Source organism: Phragmites australis, chromosome 20, assembly GCF_958298935.1.
Source record: "Phragmites australis chromosome 20, lpPhrAust1.1, whole genome shotgun sequence".
In the NCBI taxonomy this organism is placed as follows: domain Eukaryota; kingdom Viridiplantae; phylum Streptophyta; class Magnoliopsida; order Poales; family Poaceae; genus Phragmites; species Phragmites australis.
Window position 1 is genome coordinate 8,505,208 of NC_084940.1, and position 24,347 is coordinate 8,529,554.

At 44.5% G+C, this 24,347-nt stretch overlaps 1 long non-coding RNA gene across 1 annotated transcript; it reads right to left on the reverse strand.

The window, feature by feature from the left end:
* Positions 1-1,918: 1,918 nt before the first annotated feature.
* LOC133902218 (uncharacterized) lies at positions 1,919-9,923 on the reverse strand. Its single transcript, XR_009906845.1, has 4 exons — positions 9,497-9,923; positions 7,908-8,054; positions 7,601-7,722; positions 1,919-7,481 (listed from the first exon to the last, which is right to left on the reverse strand). It is a non-coding gene; the product is annotated as an uncharacterized LOC133902218 (long non-coding RNA).
* Positions 9,924-24,347: the final 14,424 nt, after the last annotated feature.

Here is a 24,347-nt window from a genome sequence, read left to right on the forward strand (position 1 = left end):
AAATCCAACGATCGATCTTGAAGCAAACCTTTGAGCTTCCCAGCCGCAGCCGGATTCGTAGTCAACAGCTGCTGCCACACTAACCTAGCTGATTTCACGCCCTTGACTCGACCTCGGCCACTGTCAGTACTCCATCACCATGGCTGGTGGCACCCCGCCCATCGCCACCGTTGGGGCAGCCTGCTGCCCGACGGTTTCCCTCTAAGTCCGATGACTACACAACCCTGAACACCTCGGAACCTAACCCCCGGTCGCTGGAGCTCATCAATTGAGATTTCGGCCGATTTCAGTCCACTGAGCTCCAGACATGCCGTTATAGCGACACCCATCCAGTCCAACTGCTAGCTCATGACCTTGGCATTTGCTCGCTGGACTTTGAAATGAAACAGAAATTATCGATTTTCCGCGAGAAATTGAATCTCATTTCAGGCGTGCGCCTTGGACTCTAAAGAGATCCTTAAATGCAACAACCCCTACCACTGATTTTGCAGATGGACAATTTTTAATGGCTACACCTGATGTTCAGGACCGCAATTGTTGGGGGCAAAAAACTTGAAGCCAGCCAATTGGGTTTCAAACAAACTTGATTGCGACAATGATACGCCCCAGCAGCTTCCGGGGCCAACCTGGTTCAGTATGCCTCACTCATCATGCATCAAATGGTTCCCCTAATATACTCAGTCCGTTCAAAAATAGTAGACATATTTTTTTAAGAAAAATTAAACTTTATGTACTTTGCTAATATTTAATCAAATTATAAGAATATCTAGTGTATAAAAATTGTATAGTTAGATTCATAATTCAAAATTATTCCACACTATATAGGTTTTGTAGCTATAAATAATATATTTTGTAAGAAAATCTTAATCAAAATCTAATTTCAAACACCGAGCCTACAAGAAATAGGCCTACTATTTTTGAACGAATGAAATACTTACTATATAGAGCAAGCGAGCACCACACGTAAACACAACGCTGCATCATTGTCTTGCAGATGCTCACACAAATTCTGACAGCACCTCAAGATTCCTAATCGACAAGCAATTGGATCCCATACACATATTTGTGTGATTGAGTTAATGGACCATGCAAAGGGTTATCTGGTGCATGACAAATTTCCCAAAGTGGGCATCATTTTCATTCAATTATCAATAGCACTAGTAAAAAAAGTAACAATAGATCCAAGTATTTCCTTTCAGATGGGACAGTAAGGGGTGGCTTGGAGCATGTACCTGAAGATATAGAGGGAGGGGTTGAAAATCATATTTACTCATTGGAAGATTAAAAATGACCATGCGGCATCTTCCTTCTCTTGATCTCCATGATTTCTTTTACAAGTCCTGAGCAATCATCGCATAACAAAGAGGCAGGTTTTGATCATCTGATGCCAGGTTAATATTTCTGAGCAGCAGCTCCAGAAAACAAAACTCGTCAATAAGTATATCAAAAAAATTGTTGTTCTTGAGTCGTGAAGAAACCTGATTTCAAGATCAATTCTCAAAGGTCAAGCTACAGACAACAGAAAATACAGAACCCTATATACTGAAACGTTATTTTGTACATACACTGTATATATTGGAAATATTTAATGCAGAATTTTACATTTCAGGGTAATAGAAATGCCTAATATCAAATATGCCATGAAAGTCACAATTAATTCATACAAGTTCAATCAATTGTCATTTGTTTTGCACTGTAAGTTCTATCAATTGCAATGACTAACAAACAACAGCTTTGGCTACTTCCATTTGGAGGATCTGCGTTGTATGGCTCAAACAGTGCAATCCTTGGTGCATTTGTTGTCTTAACTGCTGACACCATCACTCCCGCATAGCCAAATGAGCCCAACAGAAAAGATAAAAGAGGGAAATATCATCCCCTTTTCCACAGAATCACTCAGCTTTAGTTTTTCCTATCATAAGGTTTCCAAAGAATAATTTGCCAAAATTAATAACCAATACAGAGAGCCTCATACACCACAAAACATTCCAAAATTGTGGTTACAAGTTGATCATAAGCATAAAGCTTCATTAAAAAGAAACAAATTTGGAACAACAAACATGCAAACAGTGTTGATTCATTAATGTTGCGAAATATTGCAATATACCAAGGGCAATATGCATTATTCAACCATCAGCATAGATATTGAAATGACCATCTTGGAATTGCTGAGGACAATTAACCAAATGGACAAAGGAAGTAAACAAAACCATCCCTAGGATAAAAGCCATAATTGCTGAGTACAAATAACTGGCTTGTCCATAGCAATACAACAATATTGCAAGCTTGATGATTTATACTTCACATTGTTATCCCTTCAGATCTTTGGATAAGTTCATTTACTTCGATAGAAAAAAAAACAGTAAGCATAAGGTAGATAGAAACATTGTCCTTTGCGTACTTGGCCCTGATACATAGGCTAAGAGACAGTGCCAAAGCCAACTAATAATTCTGAGCAAACAGCTATTGAACGGCTTGATTTATTAATCAAGGCTGTAAATCCATGAATGACCATATAAAATTCATTTAGCTTCCTTAGGAAATGCTGTGGATCTCGATGTAGTGCCTAAAGAAATTTTGGCATCTTCAATAGTGTGCTATCAGAAAACACGAAAGTATACCAAGTTTGAAGATTTTCTAAAATTTACAAGCCAGCTCGTCCAAGGTTTCTAATGGACAAACTTCAGTGTCGTATTTGGCTAACATTTGTTCCTGACAAAGAACAATCAAAGTCTATCCCTTCCATATGAGAAAGAAATTATCATACACAGCGATGTGAAAATAAGGGGATTTGCCCAGTTGCCACTAATTTAGACTCGTTTCGACAAAATGTGACCCCTCTCTCACTGACACATAGGGCCACATGCGTCAATGACATGTGGGCCATAATTGCGAATCTTCGAAATGCAGCTAAATTAGTGGCATACAAGAAATTTTCCTATGAAAATATGGTGCGGACAATTACCAAAAATATGCACGAACATACTGGCAAAGAAAGACATTTAATCAAGTCATTTGTCCATAAGTTGTGTCAACAAGTACTCTGGTAGCGTGAGTTTGTTTGCTTGATCAAACAAAACTTGCCCATCCCTACAAATAAAATTTGCTACCATATAATATATATATAAATATAATACACAATGACCAAACATAAAAAATCTTGCACACACAATAGAAGCTAGAAAGCATTATGGACAATTAATCTGATATTGGTCTAAACTGGTAACATTTTCTGCAAAAGAATTCAAAATTCAAACTCAATAAAGATGGTAATTGTAGCAATGAATGTTTACTGTATTTTGATTATTGCAATGGCAATGAACTAATAATTCTGTATAAGCAGTTCCATTGTTCATCTGGATGCCATTATTCCATATGATACCGCATATCTCTGTTTCCAATGATGATTTGGTCTAAAGAATTCACAAGATTTAATGGTCGCAATATATACTGTGGTGTGCCATTAGAAAAGAAACATTTGAAAGGAATTCACAGCAGATCTCAAACTATACCTAGCCACAGTGTGCCAATCTGTAATTACTATTTGTAACTTTACAACGATATGAAATTTTAATTGTGGAAACCATAACAAAGTAAAACTAAATCCCCCCACCCCAATTTGTTTTTTTTAAATCACTAATTCACGCTTGGAACTAATACAGCATTCGCTCACTTTTTGTTTCCTCACTCAAACATTCACACACTTAGGTTTGCACTTGAGTGGACTAGTCAAATGCAAAGTACTGGTTTTATTTTGCATCACAAGGAAATTATTTTGCCATCCTCACTACTAAATTCAAGCAACAATTTATTGTTTTTTTCTCAGCTTACTCTTGGGGCTTGTACACATGTGAGAAGCTTAATTGGCTCTTTTGCATTAGACCACTAAATAAATGTCAAGTTTTTGACTGGCGCTAACATTAGACCACTTTCTGATTTGCTGATGCAACTTATGCTCTAGTTGCAGTTTATTATCACTATTTTAGACTTAATTTGACCATTATTTTTTTCCCATGTCATGGCCTGAGGGAATCTGTTCGAAACATTAATGAATTTCTACCATAAGAAAATAGTGAATAAACGGTAAGTTCAGAGATAAATATTCTCAGATGTGATAAAGACATAATACTTTAAAAAAGGGATATAACTGCTATGATGGTACATTGTAGCGCGGCATATCAAATTATGAATAACTTAAAACCGAAATGGTAAATATATCATCTCGCCATAACAGAAAGATAAGAATATTCCTCTGCACGCTACCATAGGCACCTTCATCTATTTACATACAGAAATAAGCAAGAGGAAGGAAACTTATATCCTATTTTTCTACATGTAGTGCATTGCACAAGAAAGGCTGAAGAATGCTGAAAATCTGCAGGAGAGAGAGAGAGAGAGAGTACCACTTCATACTCACATCCTAATAGAGAACTTATATCCAACAGTTACAACATGTCATAATAAGCATGGAGCTGATGCAGTTACAGAAAAAAAAAATCTAGTACCATAGTTATATTCAGAGAATACAGAAAAACATACAATCAGCGGATTTACTGTGGAATAGTAAATTTTACAGTATGGTTGAGTTCCTTTGATCCTTTGTCAACAGGAGGCTCTTCAAGCCACACGAAACCTATCACGCCCGTTTCTCCCTCCCTCTGGTCTCTCTTTCTGTTCTCTCTCTGCCTTATGGGTCCTGTTGGTCATCTCCTTCCACTTTCCACCGAATCCTTTCCTTCCTTTTCTCCCGCGCCAGCTGCCGATTCAATCCCGATGAATTCGCGCGTGAGTAAAGGATGGAGGCCACGATTCCTCTAGTATCAGTCGCTGCAATGAAGAAGGCCATCACACTAGGATCAAATCGCGATGAAATAGCACAAGAGAAAAGGAAACGGAGTCGAATTCCTCGCTGCTGTCATTATTCCCCGTCGGACAGCTCAATCCCGCCTCCTTCCTCTATAAATCCAAATCCCATCCTTGGTCGAGCCTCCTTGCATCGCATCGCATCGCACCCAAACCCCCAAGTTCCCTCGATTTTCCCCTCACCCGTGAGGTCTCGTGCCGCCGCCGAAGCTTCGCCCAGCCACCTCACCGTCGCCGAGCCGCTCCAAGCTTCCCCGACGCCTCCTGAGTGCGCGCTTGTGTTTGTAGACCGCATCTCATCATCCTCGACACCTCGCCGTCGACTTTTGGCCACCGCACCGAGCTTCCATCATCGTTGAACGTACGCCGTTGAAGCCCGTCGTCGCCAAGCAGCTCCAGCCTTCCCCGACGTGCTGCGATCCATCAAACGAGCTCTCCGTCACCTTCCGGTCGTGCTCTGCCGTTCTCCGTCGACTCCCGAGCATCGCAGCGTCGTCGCCGCCCTTCTTCGGCCGTCCTCCGCCATCTTACCGAGCCAGAGCCGAGGTAGCTTGCCCCTCTACCTTTAGATCTCGTGTGATCGGTGTAGATTAGAAGTAACTTACCCCTTCGCGTTAGTTGGATCTCTGTCGTTCGTTCTCAGATCAACGCACATGATTTAAATAGCCTTCGGCCTAGTCAGTGTGCCACGTGTGCGGCCATGTAGGCGTCTTTGTCCTATGTGGCAGTCCAGACAGCAAATCAGAGCCAAGTCAGCATGCCTAGTCAGCCGTTGACGTCAGCGTTACGCGATAATCCGGATTTTTCTTTAGAAAACTAATTCGTGATAATCTGAATATTTGGAAAATAGGTTTTCTTTATTAGAAAAATTCCAGAAAATAGAAAATAGTTTATATAAAAAAAATTTAATATGTTTTTAATAGATTTTTAATTCTGTTTTATTTCTGAAAAATAGTTTAAGGTTAGAATAAATGTTTTTATTTTGGAAAATAGTTTAGAAAATATATATTAATTCTAATAATGTTTAAAAATGTATTCTTTGATAAAATAAATGTTTTTAATTTGTTCTGATGCATATAAAAATTAGTTTATTTCCAGAAAAATGCAAATAAATTACATAAAATTGTTTTAATCAGTTTTATGCTATAAAATAATTCTAGAAAATTTTGAATAAATGTTTTAATCCTTTTAAAAATTAGGTTTAATTCCATAAAATAGTTTTTTGTCGTTTTTAATCATTTAAAAATTCATTTAGCCGTAGTTTTCGCACCGTTGCTCTGATTTGGGCGGTTCTTGCGCTCAAATCTTCCTAAATCGTGCTCTAACTTGTTCTAGTGTTTGATTTATGTGTTTGCTCGCTTATAGAGGAGTATGTCTGGAGGCGTTTGAGAACATCCAGGATCAAGGCTTCGGGGATTTCGAGCAACTCAACGGAGAAGGCAAATATCATTGAACATTTTACATCTATTTTTATAAAGTTTTATTTTACAGATTGCATGCTCGTCATATTGTTAGGGTTTACTAGTTTTCCGTAACCTTCCTTGTAGCCGTAGTCTAGTTGTCATGTTCTGGGCAGAAAATGCTTAGTTGTGCTTACTCATGGGTAGTATAGGAAAAATGGGTTTTGGTTAATAATGTTAAACTTGGGTAAAATGTTTAGACTTGGAAAGTAGAGACTGAGCAAGTTGGCATGTAGGTTGGCCTGTGGATGTGTTCCAGGCAAGAATGTTGGCTTTATCGAATATAGGTTATCTCCCCATGTTGGATGCTGACGGTCTTGCCCAGACTATATTAAGGACCGTTTCGTGGAGCGACCACCTATGAAAACTGTACAACCATAAGCCTGGTATGGATGGGTCTGACCGAGTAATTTGCTATCCTCTTAGCATTGTGAAGGTCATTTGGGGGTATGGGAATAGAATGGTGTACTTCCTAGAACCGTAAGGCGCAAGAGGTGGCTTCTGAGGTGGAGGGTGTACTCCACTTACGTACGGTGGTGAAACCTAAGCGGATCGGCACATGCTGAGAAAGACGTTGGAAGACTTTACAATGGATTCCTAGCGCACACCTCTAAAGTGTGTAAGAGTCGTCCGTCGGCCAACAAGTACTCAGCAAAATAGGAAGACACGTCTTATGGGTAAAGTATACAATCTTTGCATAGTAAAAACTGATATATCAGTTGTGCTCACGATCATGAGCGGCATCGACTCCTCACATGATTAGTTGAGTGGTTTCCAGGTTGGTTTTGGGTTGGATCTGGTAAATCACAGTGGTGGGAACTGTGATTCAAATTAGCTTCGTTTAGAGGTGATTGGAACCTCGCTTGGAGAGCAAGGTGGTTAGAACCTTGGCTCAGGTCTTAAAGAATCATTCACATAGAAAATAGATTGCTTTTATATCTATTTTACTCCTAAAACAGTATTTATGCAAATAAACCCCTGAGTTAAGCCTATCTTGACTTTTGACCCTCATGCATACTTTCTCACACTTGCTAAGTATTACATACACTCATGCTTACTCTCTCTCCATAATCTTGTTGCTACTCAGAAGACGAATACTGCGAGGACTTCCCAAAAGATGGAGCTGAGTTCTAGGCAGACGACTTTTCGCTTGATTGCCTGTGGAGTTAAGCGCCATGCTAAGTTTATTTCCACTGCTTTATAATCTTCTTTAGATCCTTGGATCATTGATGTAATAAAGTAATGTTGTAATAATGGATATTGTGTTTGCTACTTACTTATGACGTCACTACGTGTATGTAACTTGATTCTGGCATACATGTAGTCTACATTCGGTTTGATCTTAAAACCAGGTGTGACAAAACCCAGTCCCTTTGCAATCAGCACAAGTCGCAAAGCCCTGAAATCAAAAGCATATCTAATGTTAAAATGTAACACATTCATGTAGTCGTGTCAAAATAACTAGGTTCATGGAGCACGAAGTGCTGCAAGGTATGAATGTATTACTGATTTTACATAGACTTTTATGGATTTAAAAGCATCAGCAGGATTTGGAAATATATGGCAAGGAATAACTTATACAACCTTTCCAGAGCATATCACACATTTTGTATTTTTTTAGGGTACTTCACACAACATGTTGCCAAGGATAAAGAAGCCAGTGCCCGCACACCACTTGCACTCCACATGGCCAGCAGATTGACGAGATGAACAAGAAATTGGTCTTGGTTGCTGCATATCACCACATTGTGAATGTAAGACTGCAGCCAAACAGAATTTAATTCTGTTCTCTCACTAACGTCAATATGAAATAACAAGATACTGAGACCTTTCTTAGGCAGCCCTTTTGGCAAAGCATACATTTTAACTTCTGAAACATGTTATTTTAAGCAATGTGCATCGTATATTTTACATTATATCTCTTTTATTAGTTAGAGCTTTCAAGATTTAAAAGCAAACAAATAGAAGAAGTAGCAGTCCTATTTTCAATCCATCTTCTCCAAACTAGATTATTATCATATACATAAATAGAATCCAAAACCGTGTTTTTGCCAAACTTTGGGACAGTACTCCTTATTTTATACACAATACACACAGGTAGTTGGACTAATCAAGTGATACAAACGCGCTCCTGACCCAATAAGAAAACAAGCTTATAAATACACAACGCATTGCAAAATTATATTATTAACACACTCCGCAAGACTATATTAGCAATCATAATTAGTTATGATATGAGTAAACTAGATGCACAGCTTCCTTCAACTACTCCTAAAGAACTAAGATGTTGAATACTCACAAAAAGAACATTCAAGCTCAGTACAGGGGTGGAACAGCTAAGGCCTTGTTTGGATGAGGTTCTATGTAGCTTAAATGAACCAGAAGCTTAGGCTCCCTCAAACGAGTTTTGATTCTCGAGCTTCATGAGGAAGCTTAAGCCCCCAAAATTTAAAGATATCATAGTCCTTCTCCACCAACTTATAAAAGAACTAGCTAAGCTCCGCAAAACAGCCACATTAAGGATCCATTCGGAACGAAGGAATTCAGAAGTTTTTATAGAAGACATGCATTATTATATCTGATTCATTGCTCATCAGCCACACGATTTCCATTATGTCTGAACACATCCGCTAAAAATATGTTGTGGGAACTTTTGAACCAGAAGTGCTTTTTCATGTTGACAAAACTATCATAATATAAGGTATTTCAATACGTGGGAATTGACTACGCACTTCTTACACATTTATTGCAAAGACATCAACAAGTCAACGAATGAAGTATTCGGATCAAGAGTTCAACTCCCACGCATGCTATTCGTGGCATCATCTACAAACAAGAGTACAGGAGTAACTTGGTTGTCTGAATCATCATAGCGACAACGTATTGCTTTCCTCCTATGGATACCTAACTAATTTCTCCACGAGAAGAGTCTCGAATTCGGTATATCAGATTATCGGCGAGAGAATTCGCCACAATCTTTCATTTTCGGTTACACGGCGATATGCACAAACCCTGACCATGTGTTGCAACCTACACCTAGCACAAAGGGGCCGAATCTAGCCACACCCACGACGGAGTTTTCTCAATACGACTACAGCTTCGCACATCGCATGACGAACCAATCGGATAAAAAAAACATCACGGAACAATGAGTGATTAGGAGTGTGGGGAACCTGGGAGATGAGCCAGGCGCGCTCGATGCGCTTGGCGAAGTCGGAGGAGCTCCCGGCGAGTCGACCGTGGAGGCCGTGGGAGCGACGAGCCGGAGCCCTGGCGCCCGCCGGGACGGGCCCGGAAGGGGCTTCCGGAAGCCTCCAGGAGGGGCGGCTCGGCGGAGGGTGAGGAGAAGGCGGCCGCACGGGCGGCGCGGCGGTCGCCGGCATGTGCATGCACCGCACGCCTTCGGGTCGGAGAGGGGTGGAAGGGAGGCCGGAGGAGGAGGGCTCTGGTGCCGTGGGCCTCCTGTGGACAACGCGCGCGGTGCGCGGGCTGAAATCTAGCGGCTGTCGGTCACTGACGGTTGGGCCAAGTATGGCGGCGGGCCAGTAGCGGGTCGTCGTTGACCGGCTGCCTGCCGACTGCCGCACGGAAGGAGATCGACGTGGTGGTCAACTCTCGCGTTGTGTGTCAGTGACGACGTAGTCTGCAACGTTACATCAGAGAAACCGCTTACCTAGTGTGCGATGATCGGTTTTTTTCTGCAGAGAAGAAAGGAATTCAAAATTGGAACCGAACAGAAGATCTTTTTTCCACAAAGTCAACCTAACTGAAACATAAACGAACAAATTGAAGTAGAATTATTCATGTAGTAAAAGGCAATTTTGGTTTCCTTTCGTAATTTCAACGTATTTTGGCTAATTGTTGTTTGGTCCGAGGAATTGTCTCATCTAGTATAAATCGGTCCTTCCTAGAAATTATATTTATCGAGAATTAATCTCTGACAATATTTTCGGATATATTAGACAATGGGTGTGTGATCAACGTGTTCGATATATATGTATAAATTCAAGAACATAAGGGTTATCTAAGTTTAGATTTCCCGTGAGTTAATAGCCCTACTCATGTGTATTCTTTAATGGATAGTATGAAATTATTTACAGATGTGTTCATCTCTTCTTACAAGCTCAATCATCCCTTATTTATATAGTAGGAGTAGTGTACATATAAACAAATTGTGTCAATAACGTGACTGGTTTAACCCTGACTAAACCAACTATCCCTAGCTAGGGTAGGTATGCAGACCATACCCTGGTCGACCGGCCTGCTATGTCCCGTCGCCCCACACCGCATGCCCGATACGATCTGTAACACCATCCCATAGCATTTAATGCTATGGGACAGGACAGTGCCCATCCGCTGGCCAATACTTCGTTTGCTGGGGGTATCTGAGGAAGGAAAACACTTGAGCAGATAGCATTTAATACGACTTGATAGGCTAAGATGAAATATCTACCCTGCGATAAGTGGGTTGGTCACGAGAGCCTTGTTTGGTTGCGCGATAGGACCACGATCTTTAAAATAATATCTACCACCAGCTAGTACTCTCTTGTGCGGACTCCCCCTGACAGGGGACCTCCTTATTCTATACACCGACAGTAGCCCCTAAAGCTCCCCCACGGATGTGGTCGGTTGTGCAGTTTGTCATGTGGTCATGGTTGGACCTAGCCGAACCACTTGAGCCCTAGGTGAACAAGAGTTTACACTGGGAGTAGTCATCGACACAGTCTTCTCTCGTGGTGGTTCCAGGAAACAGCATCCTGAGTGGAGATTAAAAGTAGAGAGAGATCGTGGGAGAGAGAGAAAAGGGGAACATGAGAGAATGACAATGATAGCCGCCGGATTCAAGGGAATTTCTGCTTCTCATGTGCGGCTTTTCAAATTTCGAACTGGCCGGGCCTCGTGGTGGTTAAGATACCGTAGTCGTCCTATAAATGGGGACGTAGATGGCTCTCCACATATCCTTTTTGTCATTCTCCAAGCCCTCAGGTAATGTCGCAACCATTTTCGTGATACTTGTTGCTAATCGTGCGGTATCTTAGGTATCTCTTTTACTTAGATCTCCCTGATGAGGCTGTCGATTCATGAGTCAAATTTTAAATGGTGGCTGCCCCAAGGAAGAATGGCCCTTTGTGAGATGCTCCACCAGTGTGTGACCTCCCTTCGTCGGAGAGGGCTCGGGTCAGATTGGTATATTTGGCCTTTTCCCAAAATTTCCACCTCTAAGCCTTCTCCTGGGTTAGAGTTTCATAGTTTGTGTCACCGCAGGGTCTTCCTAAGGTCAATGTCTTACACTTGATTATAGATGATGTCACAGAGATCACGCGAGAAGTTGATTTTGCTGCCCACATGTCCTCTCCTGCTCAGCATCACTCCGGTCAGCCGTCAACCCAGTCGTGAAGTCGACCCAGCTGGACACGGAGGCAACCAAACTGCTTGGAGCCAGGTAACGACCACGAGCAGTAGTTCTAGAAGTAGCACCGGTTAGCAAAGGGTCGATCAGCATTGCCCTGACTGGCCTAGCTCTAACCAACCTTGACCTGACCAACCTCGACCCGACCAGCCTCGCCCCGACCATTCTCGCTCTGACTAGACTGAGGGCAATCAGGTTATCGTCGGCCAAGTGTCCGCGCATGGGGGAAGAGACCGGCGTAAGACTCAAGTCTCATGGGGACATCTAAACACGTCCGTGGGACACTGATCCGTGGCGGCTCGTCGGTGGCCTTGGCTTTCCCACCCAGCAGCTTTACGAGGATGAGACTTATACTCACTCCACTGCTGATGCGGTAAGTTCTTTGGTTAGCGGTGGATCCTTCGAGCTCTTCCTTAACTTTGTGACCCATGGTCGTTGTAGGTCCTTAACCCTGCCTCTGGACTTGGTCATCCCTAATCCACCGGTGCCTCAGAAAGGAGTTCCTAGCCCCCAGCCAGGCGTAGCTTTGACATCGAGAGCATTGAAAGTGTATCTAGCCCTTATATGCAGTTTGGTAATTAATTACAATACCTATAGACTAACAATGATGGTGAGAATTGTTAGTAGGTTGTTCCATAGGTGATGCATGAAGAAGGGATATGCATCAAGATGAATGAGCTCTAAGCGATGCTCGGAAGGAGAAGCTAAAAGAAGATTGAAAATAAGCAATAAGGCTATGTCACTTGTGGAGACTAAGTGACTAAAGATATAAAGTTATCAATTGAGTATAGGTATGATACACTATTAAGAGGGATGCAACGTAGAGCTAATTATCGTGTCTCAGTGCTCAAGAGTTTCTAACCAACCCAAAGTGAGAGTTCGCTTTAGAAAGTCTAATGCAGAAAGTGTAGAAGTGTTCGAATCAGGTTTTGGAGTGTTCCTAGTTTGATCCAATGTTTTTAAGATGATGAATTCAGTTGGGATGTGTAGCCCTCTGAATAAGCTTTCCGTAGAGTCCAAAATCATTGAAATCAGACTTCAGAATCAAAAGTTATCGCCATTTTTTGGAGAGTCTGCTATGTTAACTTGGATGCTCAGATTGACCTGGATACTCCGGGTTGCTGGAGTCTCCGGACTTTGCTCTGAGCAGGGATGCTCGGTTAAGATCTAAATGTTTTACCCGGAGGTTTTAGGTTGAGTCGGATGTTCTGGAAACTGGTGTTTCATCCGAACCCTTTGAGTTGAGTTCCGACTAAAGGTTATCGGTTACGCGTTCCATTGCCAACCCGGAGGTTCCAGGTTGAACCCGGAGTCTCACCCTCACCCTTGTCTGTTGCTACTTGGGCACAAAAGAAAAACATTCTAGAGTCAAAAGAACTCCTTCCCACTCCATTCCAGTGTGAGATTTTAGAAGAAAGTGAGTTAGGTTGAGAGATTGGAAGTTTGAGTGCAAGTGAGTTAAATCTCATCTTAAGCACTCGAGTTCATTGGCAGGAAGTTCACGAAGCGTTTGTTACTCTTGGGATTTGATCCCCTAGGTAGCTAGGCGTCGTCGACGAGCACTAAAGGTTGTGGTGTGCCACAGGAAATTTGTGAAGACTTCAATTTTGCCTCCCGAAGGGAAGAAATCAAGAGTAAAAACCCAAGCTCAAGTGTGACCGAGTTTGGCAAGGAAAAGAGTTAAAAGAGACCTAGCCCAAGTGTGACTGAGCCCCTCAACAGAGACATAGGAAACTCTAAAGGATGTGTCTAAACTTTGGCAAAGAAATCTTGTTCTTGCTCAACATTTATGCATTTTTCTCGATCTACTTGCTCATGTGAAATTGATTGTAGGTTCTCCGTGGATCCACTTGGAATCACCATTTGGAAAATACGATATCATTTGGTTTGAGCTAGAACTCTTTATGTGTCCTTTAATTTCAGTTTCGAGTTCATTCTTTGCTGAACTCGGAAGTTTTGGATTTAACTCGAAAGCTCAAAATTCTGTATAATCAAATCTGAACTCAGAATTCCAGATTGAACCCAGAACATCTAGTGAATAGTGTTTTTAGAATTTTCAACTAGAGTTTTCTTGCATATCTTTCGCTAGTTTTGAATAATCTTTGTCACCCTAGGATTGTAACCTTCACACTTATTTAGGGTAATTGTCCACTAGTTAAGCCTAGTATATTTAGGATTTTCACTTGTGAAGAATCCGTTAGTTTATTTTTCGCTGCAAGTTTAGGTCAACAGTAAAAGGGGACAAATTTTTGTAAAAATGCCTATTCACCCCCTCTAGGCAACATCTTTATCCTTTCAAGCATTGGTTGTGACTTTCGAGCATGTAGAGCCGGTCGTGGAGCCTGTTCTGGCCTCCGACCTGCTCTCCCTGGTCGATTGTTTCTTTATCTCCATTCGCAAGCTGATTGCAGAGAAAGAGGCGACAGACGGCTGGTGCGCTGAGCTAAAGAAGCGGGTGGTCAAGGAGAATAAAGCACAACTCTTGCTTCAACAGTAAAACACCAAACTCAAAATGGAGAAAAGACGTGCTCACATGTTGAGCTTAAGGAGAAGGAACGAGGGACTCGTAGTATTCTTAAGGAAGCCTTTAAGGATATTCAAAGTCCCCTGAGGAGCGTTGGGTTGGATGGCCCTGACCCAAAGGAAGAAAGGATTGCTGAGGATTGGGCCTTCACCATCTGTGTCCTGATGGAGAGGTTTGCTTAGATCCTGGATATTCTGGTGGAGAGGACGTCATAGGACGTGGTGAATGCTGTGAAGACCGTGGTGGCGTATGTCATCAAATGCTACCACAGTCGTGATCCCAACTTCAACCTCGAGACCGTCCAGGAGGGGATCACGACAGCAGGTCCCATAGGAGCGAAGAGGCTGGACGAGGAGTGCCAAGGGCCGACGGATTACGTGGGGTATACCTTTTGAGTGGAGACCATTAAGGAAGCCGATGAAGAGGAGTAAACCTTGAATTGATTTTGGGCATGTATCTTATGTGAATGAGGCTTTCAACTTCTCTTATGAGCTTGTGCCACTGTTGTAGTCGTAGGGTCACTAAATTGACCGAACCACCTGCCCGCTCCAAGCCCTCGACCATGCTTGTAGATAGTGAGGTTAGAGACGTCCAGGCAAATCTTCCTCGATCTGCGTGGTTGTTAGGCGCACTACCCTCGATCTTTGTGGTTGCCACGCGCGCCGCCTGCCTCGTTATCACGTGCCTCGGGAGTCGGCTGGACGCGCGTTCGTTCGGCTCCCCGTTGGGTCGTACTAGAAGCCTGGGCCTGAGAGACAAGCGCCTGAAGACAGGCCACGTGGCGTCGGTGCTGGGATCAGCATCGATGAAGACGAGGGCCCCATCCGTAGTCTCTGGGCCATCGCCTGCCAATGGGCTCAGGGGCTGCTGTCGGTGACACAGGAACCAGGGGTCTCCGAGTCTCGAGGCCAGATCAGCTGTTTGCCATGTGGCACCCTCCCGCAGGGATCATCTCCGCGAGGTACGAGAAGACTAAGTCCCGGGAGAGGGTGCTCGGGGCCATGAACAGTGGTCCCCGAGTACCCGAGTTCCCCGATGACCCAAGAAGACCAAGTTCCGGGAAGAGAGTGCTAGGGGCCATGAACAGTGGCCCCCGAGCACTCAAGTCCCTCAACAACCAGAAAAGCCGAGTACCGGGAAGGGGGTGCTCGGGGCTGCGAGCAGTGGCCCCCGAGCACCCGAGTACCCCGAGGACCCAAGGAAGTTAGTTCCGGGAGAGAGTGCTCGGGGCCGTGAACAGTGGCCTCCGAGCACTCGCTTCCCCGAGTACCCGAACAACAAATTCCGGGAGAGAGTGCTCGGGGCCGTGAATAGTGGCCCCCGAGCACTCGGTTCCCCGAGGACCAAGAAAGGGTATATCCAGGAGAGAGTGCTCGGAGCTGTGAACAGTGACCCCCCCGAGCACTTGGTTCCCCGACGGCCTCAGAAGTCCTTCACTAGTGGCCCCCACAGAGGTTCAGCGGTGAGGTGTCAACTAGTGAAAGGCCCGATACCGCATTTAAGAGGGCGCGTGGCCTGTCACATCCAACTGCTCCTGCCACGCTCGGTGTCAGTCCCTGCCACGGCCTGGCAGGAAGGCGTGGGGATATTTAATGCACGGGTCCCATCCCGCGTCATTCGGCGCGCCTCGGGATAATATCGCGAAGCCCAAGGCGCCCCGCTTGCCGCCCTGCTGTGTCAGACCCGCTCTGACAGAACGGGCAAGCCGGCCCGTTCGATGGCTGCCCGGTGGGCCCTCTCTGCGGCGCCCGTTGTAGAACGACATCATGATGAAACAGACCGGATGGGAGCATGTTTTCAACCCTCCCTGTCACTTCGCATAGCAGCCCATGATAGTTGCTTTCCATTTATGGCGCCTTGGAACTCGTGTCCTCCCTTTTTGGGCACACCTCCGTCGGCGAGTATTTAAGGCGGGGCGGGCTCCCCGGAGAAGAGAGGGAAGAGAAGGAGGATTTTCGGATTGGGAAAACAAGGAGGAAGCCGAGGAAGAAGACAAAGGTCCAGTACAAGCACAGAAGCTGAGATCACCGAAGAATAAGGAGCCCGAAGCTCCAGGATAGACAAATATTTTTGTAACCAGCAACATCTCTGAGAGACATTCTCAGTGTATTTATAGCATACACACATGAGTAGGGTATTACGCTAAGTGCTGCCCGAACCTGTCTAAAAATCCCTCCAGTGCATTTAATGTATTCTGCATTCGATCATTCCATTCCACCTGCCATCGCATTTACGCCCATTTATTTCACCCACAAAACAGATTCAGAATCATCCTCCCGGCCGAATCTCAAAGGGGGTCCCTCCAGATCCCTGCTTAAGGAGTTCACCCTCCGACACCCTTCGACTCACTGCTATGGTTCATAGACATTCTGGTTCGCCCAACTTCTGGAGACATTGTGACTGGTCATGTCGACTAGTTTTTAGCAGCCTCCGAGGAGGCTGGCGATCTTGAGCAAAGGCTTCGTGAAACTATCGATGACCACTTTTTGAGGTAGAGTCACCGGCGCCTATCTTGCCCTTGCATGCGTCCATGACCATATCCCTGACCTAGACCCTGCTTCGATAGTTACTGTCGGCTTTGGCGGGATTCAGAGGACCACAGAGGAGCTCGACACTCTCGCATACTCATTTCTTTACGCAGCTCGCACCCACCTTTGGACTGTCCAGTTTGACTCGCTGAGGGGCATCTTTGGATCCTAGGGATACTAAATGAAAATGTTTGAAATAGCCCCCGAGCAATCATAAGCGGTTATTTTGTAATGCAAGGACCTACTTTTATGTAAACTTTCCATGTGTTCAAGTTGCGAGTAGGTTCTGAGTGTCCAGTACAATTAGGGGGACCAAGGCTTCCGTACCACTTGCTAGTTAGGTTCGTAGCATCTAGGACAACCCTTGGCACAATAAGCCCTTTGGTGGCGACCAGCGCTCGACCCGAGTCTGGACTTGTGGCTTCGAGGATGTTACCCTTGGCCGCCCATATCCATGAAATAGCGTGAGTGGCAACTTGAATCCCCTCTCAACGGTTTGGTACTCACCATAAAAATGAACAGACAAAGTAACTAGCAGTACGAGAATGTAGGGAAAAAGGACTATATCTAAACTACTCTAGCCCTTGACCGCCTGGTCGTAAGGAAAGCTATCGATCAGGCGATCGAGCTCTTGAATCGGAAACACTCACAATGTGTCAGGAGACCGCTCTCATCCAGGAAATCCTGCAAACAAAGAGTTTGGTTATTAAATTGGAATAGCATACAAGCCTTTGTTCCATGCTCGTCCCGGAAGATCCTGTAAAATAAAAAACGTGTATCCGTGCTCGAGCAGCTTTATACATAGAACTTGCGCAACTAGTTGATAATAATTATGCATTTTACGGTTATCCTCCATGGCTAGCTTGACTATATCAGGTCAGGTAACCTTGACCACTATGTAGGGCCCCTCCCACTTGGGGAGAGCGTATTCCGACCCGCCTTATTTTAAACTTTTCTTATGACTAGGTTCCTTACAACTAGGGCCTGCTCTCATACCCGGCGGTCATGGTAGCGCATGAGGCTCTGTTAGTATCAGGCTACTCAAATTAGAGCACGATCGTGAAACTCTTTGATCAGCTTTATATCATCCTCTCGTCGAGCCACCTGGTCACCATACGTGTAGTTGGCCACTCGAGGAGATTGGAGGGCGATCTCAGAGAGGAGCATTGCTTCAGCGCCACAGACCAGAAAGAATATAGTCTCGGTAGTGGCTCTGATAGGGGCCGTTTGTAGCGACTAGAGTACTGTGGGGAGTTCGTCTACCCAACGTCTTGAGTAGCTCTGAAGCCGATCAAAGACTCGGGTTTTGACCCCATGCAGTATCATCCCAATTGCCCTTTTGACCTATCCATTTCTCTAAGGGTGTGCCACCGACGTGAAGCATACTTTGATTCCGATTTCTTCACAGTAGTCATCGAAAGCGCTACTGGCGAATTGAGTCTCGTTGCCTGTAACTATGAGGTTCGGACTACCCAACCGCACTACCAATCCACGTATGAACTTAATTGCTATTATGGCGGTAATCTTCTTGATGGGCTCGACTTCGATCCACTTAGTGAATTTGTCCACTTAGATCGTATGGACTGGTGATGATGTAGACCTTCACCAGAGAACCACTAGGTCTGGCGTTCTCGGGCTATGACCCAGGAGTTAGCTCGACCATGTCGAGACTCCTCTTGTCGCAGTGCAGGGCCATCTTTACGTTGCTGATGACAATGATGGCTCCCGTCGGACCATGAATCTTGATGACCTGATAAGCGTAGTGGGCAACAGTCGTAAACTGGGCCATCGTTGGTCACCCTAGGATTGCATTATAAGTGGACCCGAAGTATGCCACATCGAACAAGACCTTTTCGGTCCTGAAGTTACTCGACGAACCGAAGGTGACAGACAGCTTGATTTGCCCTAATGGTTTTGCTAAGGAGACGAGGGTGATTCTAAAAAAGGGAGGAGAGGGTTTCAATGCGCTCCTGGAATCTGTAGAGCGTCTAGCGCGTCGACGAAGAGGAGGTTGATGGAGCTCCCTCCATCAACCAGTATGCGACCCAAACGGATGTTTTGCACCATTGGTTCGACAACGATGGGGGTAGCGACTAGGGCGTTTGACTTGCGCAGGGTGGTCGACCTGACTGAAAGTGAGATGTACCTCCGACCACTTCAGGCATGGGCTTGGATATGGAGTGGTCGCCCACACCTCATGGACCACCTACTTATACATCCTGCTCGAGGAATATGTTATGACGCCCCCAAATATATGGTGGACCATGTGATCAACCTACTATAAACCCAACACTGACTGGTCGGGGTTGGCCCCATCCTCACTATCATCGCCACGCCTGGGCCTGCGCTCCCCAAGCTCCTTGTTGATGATGCCCCGTATGACCTTGCATTTAGTTAGGTCATAGATATCGGTACGGTGTATCGGGCAGTAGCCTCGGCCCTTCCTTCCGTCCTTTTTCTCGAAGTGTCAACATGGTTGGCCGAGCTGCTTGACCGCCATGACATCTGGCAGTCTTGCCTTGCTTTTGTTCTTCCTTTTCTCTTTCCAGCTGACCCCCTTGGAAGAGGCGGGCTGGGTTAGATGACTATAGTGGCTTTGTGTCAATCTAACGCTCTCGGATCTCGACGGACTGCGTGAACTTGTTGGCGAGCTCGAAGAGCTCAATAGTGCTTCAGACTTCCTTGGTAGCTAGCTTCTTGACCATCTTCTGGTCTCTGGCACCCCTCTAAAAGGCTATGACAACGAACTCACCTGTGATCCTTGGAATGGTATTCTGGCGTTGGGTAAAATACCAGACGAAGTCTCACAGTGGCTTGCCCTATCGCTGCCTGACCTGATACATGTCATCCTCGACTCCTGGCTGCGCGTAGATCCCCTAAAAGTTGGTGACAAACTGGTCACACAAGTTCTCCCAGGAGTGAACCACTCGCGGGGGAGGTTCATAAGCTAGGACCGTGCTGAGCCGATCAAGGTAGTCAGAAAATAATTGGGCATGACTTTCTCGTGCCCTCCCGCAGCCTATACCATGGTGGTATAGATTTGTAGGAACTCCTTGGGAATGGTCGAGTGATCATATTTTTCGGCTAGGACAGGCCAGAACTTGTCCGACCAGTGCACTTCTCAGAGTCAGGAGGATATGGCATTGAATCCTATCTCGTAATGGGGGGGTCGCTTGCTGATGGGTGGTGGCACGTGCTCAGGGAGAGAGACGACGGTCTCACAGCCCGAGCGACTGGTTGGAGGGATCTGACACCTCCCTGTGAGGGGAAGGTGAGTGATAGGGTTGCTTGCCCTTTTTCAGCTCACACTGAGCGTGATCTTCCTACTCTCGGTCAGCCCTCTGACCCTGGATCATGCCGCAAATGTCTCATTGGTGAAGAGAGCCGCGTAGGTCGGTGGGTTGGCTATCCCAAAGTGAAGGGGTCTCCGAGCATTTCCTGCCATGGAGGATGCACAGATCTTTCCTGTTGTGGGGCCTACTGCATCTCGGTGATCCTAACCTTCACCAGCCCTTGTGACAGATGTGGCACTTGCCACCATGGTTTGGCATCGATCTGCTTCAACCAGGAGGGTGAGGTCGCGCAGTCACGAGGCTATTGGCGAATCTTTCGGTACTACCACCGGTGGGTGGTTAAGAAGCATTCGCACAGTCTGCAGATTCTGTGTGGGTTTCATGGCCTTGTAGTCAAGCTGCTGGGCACGGAACGACAACATGTCATGAGGAGGGAAGCCCCCAACACCCACATGGTGTGATGGCCTAGGTCACGACGATGCCACAGACTGCGCCCTATGCTCGGGTTCCTTTGGACGGTGATGTAGTTGCTGCGGCTATATCGGAGTGCCTCCCTATTCGGTGCTAGACTAGTTTCCCTAGCCTAGGGCTCATTGATAGTACATGGAGCACGAGGGCTTCCACTGCCCCCTACTGCATGGTTAGCCATGCAAACTTCACGTTGGGTCTTGGAGCCTTCGGACTCCGATTTGATGTCCCATGCTTGGAGCACACTAGGCTCATCTGGGACTTACCTCATGATGAACATCTCGCGGTGACCAACATCCTCGAAGCGGGACTCGGCGGTTGCCATGGATCTACCTAGCGCTCAACTATCGAGAATTAATCTCTGATAATAATTCCAGGGTATACTGGACGATAGGTGCGTGATCGACGTGTTCGGTGTGTGTGTATGAACTCAAGAACACCAGAGTTATCTAGGTTCAGGCCTCCGTGAGATAACAATACTATGTCATGTGTATTCTTTTATGGATAGTATGAACTATTTGCAAATGTGTTCCTCACTTCTTACAAGCTCGGTCCTCTCCTATTTATATAATAGGATTTGTGTACATACAAACAGACCATGTCAACAATGTGACCAATCTAACTCTGACGAAACCAACTACCCCTAGCTAGGGTAGGTATGCAGACCCTACACTGATTGACCGGCCTACCCTGTCTCGTCGCCCCACGCTACATGCCCGCCTGTGACGTCATCCCATCTGTTGTGCGACACCATGCCTGTCTGTAACGCCATCTCATAGCATTTAATACTACGAGACGGGACACTGTCCATCTGCACCAGTCAAGACTTCGTTCGTTGGAGGGGGTGCCTGAGGAAGAAAAACACTTGAGTACATAGTATTTAATGCGACTTGATAGTTTAAGATGAAATATATTTCCTACCTCCAGTGAGGCTGATCGCAGGGCTTACCTCCGCGACTAGGGGCTAGTCGCGAGAGGCTTACCTGGTTGCGTGATGGGGCCATGGTCTTTGAAAAATAACTATCGTCATCTGATACTCCCTTATGCGAACTCCCCCGGTAGAGGACCTCCTTATTCTATACACCAACAACACTATTTTAGATAGAATGATACTTGGTTTGAGGAACGGAATATGACTACTTTGATATGAGAAATGGAATAGTGCCATATAGTTTGGCATGAGGAATGATAAATGGAGTAGTATCTTAACCATTTTTCTACAAAATACACTTACTCTCACACAGAGTACTAAAACATCGATATAAACTACTCCACAATTTTTACATAGTTGCAACAAGTTGTATCCATCAATGTCAATATAACAGCAAATGCAGTAGCCAAAGAACTCAATTTGTGCTAAAATACCAAAATAAAAACAAAACTTTTTTCGCATTTGTAGGGCGAGAAAGTTCAATCAAGAGTAGATGGCTTCAGGATTGGAATATAGGAGTTGGCAATCTACACATCATAGAATCTATGGAACGAAAGAAACTGGTGGGTTTTTTTATCACACAAAAATGACTTTAGAATTGGTGTTCGGTCTCATCCAATAAGACATCAGAATGTTGCAGATAACTAACTCTTTCTAGCTTAAATAAGAAGGCAGAGCACCTACCATTTTCTCCCTAAAAAAATGACTGTAGCACAAGGGGAGAAAGCAAGATCAGAAGTATTTAAGAACACCCTTTTCTTCTAGATACATATACATCATCGTGGATTAAAAGGAGAATGGATAAAAGAAACCACAACATGAAGAAGTCACCATTCTTTCGCAAGAAGAATGCATATGCTTATCATGTAATATGTGTTGGAGTGGCCAGGAGAGGAAACAAATGAGTGATGGGGTTCCGCTAGAGCTGAGGCAATCTATGGGAGCATGACCACAATCCTCTAAAGGCAAAGTCCTTGTCGCCACTCACTCTGAGGACGTCATGGTCTTATGGTCCCAGAAAAATGAGTTGTTCGTGAGTATTTACATGTGGGTTAGGTTAGTGAAAACATATTGCTAAAGACAATTGGCCTAATAAAATCAAACTAAACAACTTACGCTAGTTTTCTAAATCGGATGATTCTGTGACGCAAACCAAACATGCCTTAGATAGCTTGTGCACAACATTTGAGTTGTGGCCTATCACCGTGCATGACAATCTAAATGAGTCGAACATGTTACCCACTATACGCATAGATTTACATGATGCAGTTTTTACCTCATTATTTTCACATAATAAGAAATAGCACTGCGCAAGTAGAGTTTCATGGAATTTTAATGCACAATATGATAGTGAATCAAAAGGCAATTGGGTTTGAGAGTGAAGGCGGGTTTCACCTTGGAAAGAAAATGATGCTAAATCCTAAAGAACAAGAAAACAACAACTTGGTGCTTGATTTGATTTATACGACAGTGATGTGTCAAAATGCATTATCTCTGAGATTGAGAATATCATTTACAATAGCAAATATTCTAAGATTCTCTTAGCCAACCGTCCAAGTGAGCCAATGTACGAAAATGGTCCTATTAGATTATGATTGTGATTTTGGTGATTAATGACAATATAGTCATTGGAACTAACATGTTTGTAAAGAATATATGTTAATAGTTCTCATGAATGAAATATATTAAGAAGCTATCGTAATCGGAATAAAGTTTGATTGAATTGAAGAAGTCCCAGGAGAATTAACCACACCAGGAGGTCTAGTGCAGAGAAGTTTGCACTCACCAGAGCATTGTGCACAAAGGCTGATAGTCTCACTGACAATCCGGTACTGAAAATTAACCCACCAGAAGGTCTGATGCTTGGTTTGTGCACACCGAAGAATGAAGATCAACTCACAGGATAGTCTGGTGATTATAGAGATAGTTGTATTGGAGCATTTTCAGGGGAAAAAAGAGAAAGTTCAACTCACCGAATGGTCCAGTGTAAATAGAATTAACATTGAATGAATGCACTGGAGCATTTTACACAAAGAGACTGCAAAGGCTTGAATGGCTAAAGATAACTCACCGGAAGGTCAGGTGATGGATTTGAAGGCACACCGGAGTGTCCGGTGTTCATAAAGACTTTGAGTGGAAGTCCAACGGTTAGTTTCTGAGTTTGTACTCACCAGATGATCCGGTTTAATACTACTGTTCTCACCGGATCATCCGGTGTTAACAAATTTTCTGAGCCATTGGGAAAACGGTTAGTTGGCAGGTTTGATGCTATAAATACCTCTCCACTTAGTTATTTGACGTGTGGCATGCTGTTGGAGTCTAGAGGAATCTCATATATACTTGAGAAGATATCTAAGCCTCCAAAGTGCTTAAAGTGATCATCCAAGTCAATTAAGCACAAGATTAGAGAGTGTTCAGTGCTTATAGCCCTAGAGTGAGTTGTAGCTAGGTGATGCAGTTTGAAGAAGGGATCAAGAAGTAATCCTAGCTTATACCGAGTGATATGTCAGCGCCTTAGAGTCTTGGTGACTCGCCGACATCTTAGGTCTTGGTGGCTCAAGCTTGTTGACCCTCTGACTTAGTGTGGAGTGGCTGCAAGACAAATGTACGGGATACAAAGACCCTTACCTTGGTGGCTTAAGCTCCAAAGTGATCACGACAGCAAGTGACCGGAAGAGAGGCTAGTGGTAAGACCTTGTCTTGGTAGCTTGGTGGCTTATCATGATTTAGATCTTGTCTTAGTGACTTGGTAGCTCAAGAGCCGTGATCAGAAGAGACTTAGTGATCGAGAGCATATCATTTGTGGAGCTCCAACGTGGATTAGAAATGATATTCATGTCATCGATACTACGGGATAAAAATCCCTTATG